A 5,815-nucleotide genomic window follows, 5' to 3' on the forward strand; every position below is an offset into this window, starting at 1 on the left:
GATAGCAATTAAATATTGGACCTTTTCAATATATCCAATATGTCCCTTATGCTTTGATTTGACATTTCCTACCATTTTTTCCAAAATCCAATCTAGAAATATTTTATTGATATATTCTGTGGTTTACTAATCACTTCTACTGGACCTAGTCTGCTACCAAACATGTCTATTGAATTCATAAATTCACTAATTTTATTTCATATTTCAAGAATTGCTATTTGATGGTTCACAGATTTTTCAATTCTCTGGTAAAACTGTCTATTTTACTGAATATATTATTCACAGCTATTTTAAAATCTATATCTGAAAGATCCAGTACCTGTATCATCTGTGTGTCTCTTTCTATCATCTGTATTTTCTTTTGATTAAATTTAAATTTAATTTAATTAATTTGGTAATTTTTTTCAGTCTTCAGACATAAGTGATAATTTTTCACTGAATGCTGGATAATGTGTATGGAAACTTTTAGAGGCACTGAATGATGTTATCATCTCTTAGAGAAAATTTAACACTTTCAGACAGCAGTTAGAGTTGGTACAGATCCAATTAGGAATAATTTGAGACTTTGTGATAGTATATATATTTCTTACTGCTAGGACATAGCCCTTTAGGGATCCGAACTGAAAGCTGTGTGTTTACTAGGGTCCCTTCTCCTTGACAGGTTCTGGACTCTAATCTTTGTTTCTGAAATCTCTGTTAATATTGCTGAAATCTCTGTTTAGCTTCTTGTTTATATGATCTTGTTTTCATGACTCTATCGCACCCTTTTGAAGCTTAGGTTTCAGCATATGCCATGAGTACAAAAGCAGCACAGCATGTCAGTCTCATTTATCTAGGGTTCCTCTCTGAAATTTTGACCTATCAAGTCCTGGCTGCTTTAGCAGCTCTGAATATGAATTTTGATTTTCCTAACACCATGGGGCTGCTAAAAACCATACATCAGTGTGCAGGCTGGCAGTGGGAGAGCATGTGGCATCTGGGCCCCGGCAGATAGCTCCTTCTGGGGGGTTGGGGGGGCGGGTTCCTGATGGGAGTGATGCTCATGGTACACAGCTTCACAGAGGATCACAAGAATCTCATCCGTGATGTGCCTTTTGACTTCCATGGGTGGCAGATGGCAAACTGTTCCAGTGAACATAGCGTCAAGGTCTGGGATACAAATGGAAATGGAGATTGGCGTTGTACCACTAGCTGGAAGACACAGTGGATCTGTGTGGTACCTGACGTGTTTGGACATTTTTTAGCATTCTGTTCCTTTGACCAAAAGCAGTTGTTTGGGATGAAATAGTAGGAGAATCAAATAATAAACTGTGAGGATAGTCATAGGGTGAAGAGAACAATTTTAGCGGATAACAGAGCATCAGCAACCGATGTGAAATTTGCTCCCAAGCATATAGGTCTTATGTCAGCAATCTGTTGAGCAGATGGTATTGTTCAAATATATGAGGCACCAGATGTTATGAACCTCAGTCAGTGATGAACCTCATCGCAGCATGAGATTTCATGTAAACTGAGCTGTAGATGTATTTCCTGGAACCCCACGAGCTCCTGTGCTCACTCTCCCATGATAGCTATAGGAAGTTATAATAGTGGTCCATGCAATGGCCAAGGTGAAGATTTTTTAATATAATTGAAAACACCAAGAAATATGTAGAAGCAGAGACTCTTATGACCATCACTGATCCTATACGTGATTTTGCATTCACTCCAAACTTGGGAAGGTCTTTCTATAGTCTCACTCTAGCAACCAAAGATGTGAGGATTTTTACTTTAAAACTTACTTCCTCTGGTGTGCCAACAAAATTCAAAATTCATGTAGTGGCTCTGTTTGATAATCATAATTCCCATGTATGGCGAGTGAGTTAGAATAAAATGGGAATAGTACTAACATCTTCAAAAGATGCTGGCAGTGTAAGATTGTGCTGGCAGTGGAACGCTAATTATATGGACAACTGGAGATGACTGGTATATTGAAAGGTAACTGGAGCCCAGTCAATGGGACTTCTCAGCAGGAGAGCTCAAACCCTTCCCTAGGCTCACATATTGCAAATCTACAAAATTCATTAAATGGATCTAGTGCTTGCAGAAAGCACAGCTGAGAACAAGCTAATGAAGTAACTTTGCTGTTTGCTGCTTATTGTATGCACATGGGAATGGAGAGCAACCTCTCCTTACATAGACCAGCAGCCTGCTTACTATTAAATACAGTCCAAAAGGCCTTTAAACAACTGTGTATTTCATTTTTTGTACTAACCAGTTTACTGGCACCGTTTGAAACTTTTCAAATGTAAATGGAGTGGCTTTTTGTTGAAACATCGTCACCAAAAGTTTTTTGAAATATACCTAAAACTAACAGGAATTTAAAAATGAAAAGGATACCATCCTTATAAGTAGTTGGGAAGAGGGAAAAATTTCACTTGATTCCATTTAGAGAATATAGGCTAAGGCTTGTTTCTTTTGTTTTCTAGAACAATGAGCTAAAATGATGACTTTTTATAATTTCAATTTTGAGAATTGAATAAATAATTTTCAAAAGATTGTTTTGAGTGCAAATTTGTTTATTTTTTGTAGAATTGGTTTACATATAATATTATTCAGTAAGCTCTGTCATTTCTTTGAAATACTTAAAAAAATTAATGGAGTGAGAGTAGTACTAAAATGAAAGTGATTTGACTGTACAGTTTGTAGCCAAGTTAAACATTTGGTATTGCTTCATTTATAATTTAGTAGTAAAATAAAAATACCTTTGTATGTTTTTAATTAGTAATCACTAAAGAGATAAATGTTTCTAATATGCGCTTGTATATTTTTATGGTGTGATTCCATGGCTTACAGTTTCCTCCAAGTCAAAATTTGGTTGTATATTATAGTTTGAAAAGCAGTTAAAATTTTGCTAAAATTGTGCAGGCAAATGGGACATCCTTCCATGTCCATTAATTCATATTGTCTAGAGCTCTGACCTTGATGACGAAAGTATAAATTTCAAAGTTTGCTAAAATTTTTTAGTATGGGTAGGTGATAAAATGTCAATAACATGACCTTCTTTTTTTTTTTTTAACATGGGCAGGCACCGGGAATCGAACCTGGGTTCTCAGGCATGGCAGGCAAGCATTCTTACCTGCTGAGCCACCATGGCCTGCCCTAAATGCTGGGCTTTTTTTTTTTTCTTTCACATGGGCAGGCACCGGGAATCGAACCTGGGAACCTGGGTCCTCTGGCATCGCAGGCAAGCATTCCTGCCTGCTGAGCCACTGTGGCCCACCCAACATGACATTCTTTGAGCCCTTTTATTTATAAAAATTCTGCAGTTATTCTAAAGTTTTTGCAGAACTACACAGTATGTGATTGTATTTCTTCAACAGCATGTTGCAATAGCTAGCCATACTATGTGAAGTGTACTAGAACTAATTCTCAGTTTCATGTATGTGTAGAAAAAGGTGTGCCTGCTGCTGAAATTAAAGCATTGCACAAAGAAGTTTATTAGATTTGTACATTTACAGGACAGCATCAAATATATTTCTGAAAGCTTAGAAAATGTTGTAAATACATAAAATTAATGTCTATTTGTGAAATTCACTGCTGATAATTTTTAAGAAACATTTAAAGTTTAAAACTGTATTTCTTTTGGGCAGGCCACGGTGTCTCAGCAGGCAGAGGTCTTGCCAGGCCACGCCCGAGACCAAGGTTCAATTCCCAGTGCCTACCCATGCAAAGAAAAAAATTAAATTTCTTTCAAGTTTTTAAACTTGCTTATGCAATCTCAATTTGAGTAAGGGTCTTGATTTTTGCTATTATGTTCTGTTAGTTTTGGCATCAATTATACTAAAACTTTTTTTTTCCAGCATGTGTTTTTTCTTCTTTGGTTCTCCTTGTATTTACTACTTATCTCTTTTTCTTCCTTTTTTTTTTTTTCCTGTTGTTTTTTGCTATGTTTTAGTGTTTTGTTTCTGTCTTCATTGTTTCAGATAATTCTTTCACCCTCTTTAATCCCCAGGGGTTGGATCACATGGTCCAGTTCTGCCCAGCTCTTTCCTCCTTTCTCCTCCCCTCTCCCCCTCCTCCTTCCGCCCTCCCCCTTCCCCTCCTTCTCCCGCCTTCTCCTCCGGTAGAGCCCTCTCACGATGCTAACACCGCCCACCTCCAGTATCCTCACCCTCGCAGATATATCTCTCAGCCTCTTAAGCCCTTCCCTGAGATGGAAGGGGTTTAAAGCACTGCTTCCACATTTTAAAGGCCTTATCCCCATTCCTGTAAATGTATTCGTTCTGGCTGCTTTTTGCTTTTCTTTATTTTCTTTAAGATCTTTTTTTTCTGATTTTAGGCCTGTCTTGCATGTATTCCAATCAGAACACAGTATTTTGAAACCTGAATGTATTTGTGCTTTTGCATCAAAGGATCATTTGTTTCATTGATTGATAACCTTTGATGAAATAACATATGTGTAAGCAGCATTAACTGTAAAAGTGACACTTGGTAGCTGACTTCAAAGTGCTTGTTTTAAATTTTTATTTTGCACCGTTTTCATGGTCCTCAGTGTCTTATGCTTTGTCATCTGGTTGATGTGGAAGTACGTCATTATGAGGTTCACTCTGCCTTTGAGACAGGTTTTACTTTTTATAAGCTAATGTTGCAGCTGACTAGTATATAAAATAAATCATTCCTGTGTATAAAGCAGCAAAACATAATACAGACTGTTTTATTATTTTTTTTTGAAGGAACTTGCCTTTCACTACTTGAAATTACTGTGTGAAGCTTTTGTAATTATTCTAGGTTATTCAATAAAATCTATTTTAAAAGATGAAATAAAAAGTCCTACATCACCGCCGCCTTCTCAGTTTTTATCCCCCTGCCTTGAAAGTGAAAAAACATGTTTACTTTCTCCCTGGGATATAGACATCTCAAATCCTACTTAACTTGTTCTCAGATCTGTCTGTTTTCAGATTTGTTGTTCTCAGCTGCTTTGTTTGTTCTCAGATTCCTTTAAACACATACTTTTATGTTATTTTTCTTTTTTTTTTTTCTTATTTTGGTTTTATCCAGTGTTTATAGTTACTCTTGGATATAATATTTAGGTATTCAGGCCGAGCTGGAAGCAAAAATCACCAATGCGCACATTTGTAATAAGAAAAAAAAAGATTATATGATTACTGCAGCAGAAATTTCTCATTGTTCATTACAATATTGGTTCTCCACTTTTTCATTAGTAACAGAATCCGTGATTTAGCTAGGTACAAGGCCACCCAAAGAAGAGATTAATATTTCCCAATTTCCCTTCCTACTGGTATGACCGTGCAACTAAGTTCTCATCAGTGAGAAAAGCCAAACAGTAGCCTCTAGGAAATCTTAGGAAAAGAGGACTGATATGCACTCTTTCCCCTACCGTCACCTTTCTTTTTCTCTCTTGAAATTTCAAGACTGAGTCCAGGTACCTAATGAATATTTAGAGCTGACATACTCACCTTAGGTTGTTTCTTTCTGAACTTTGTTTATGTATTAAATGAATAAATAGCTATATTGCTTAAGCCACTATTATTTTGGTTTGCTTTTTTTTTGTTGTTACAGGAACCATAATTTAATTTTAACTCATATTGTTATAAAATAGTCATTTACTCCTCATGCAGCCTAGAAGAAGTCCTCAATCTTAAGGGTTCTTTCAGTATGGGCATTCTTTAAATATAGAATTTTAAAAATCAATAAATAAAGCCTTTATATGTTTTCAAAATTTTGCTTCAGGTAATGTATAGGTATTTCTCAAAGGTATGAGCCAAGATGCCTTCTCTCTAGGTCTCAAGTAAAATAAATAAGATCCATTGAT

General features: G+C 36.2%; 1 pseudogene; it reads left to right on the forward strand.

Annotated features, from left to right (window-relative positions):
* Positions 1 to 1,036: 1,036 nt before the first annotated feature.
* LOC143665991 (nucleoporin SEH1-like) lies at positions 1,037 to 4,210 on the forward strand (annotated as a pseudogene).
* Positions 4,211 to 5,815: the final 1,605 nt, after the last annotated feature.

Source organism: Tamandua tetradactyla, chromosome 22, assembly GCF_023851605.1.
Source record: "Tamandua tetradactyla isolate mTamTet1 chromosome 22, mTamTet1.pri, whole genome shotgun sequence".
NCBI classification, from domain to species: Eukaryota; Metazoa; Chordata; class Mammalia; order Pilosa; family Myrmecophagidae; genus Tamandua; species Tamandua tetradactyla.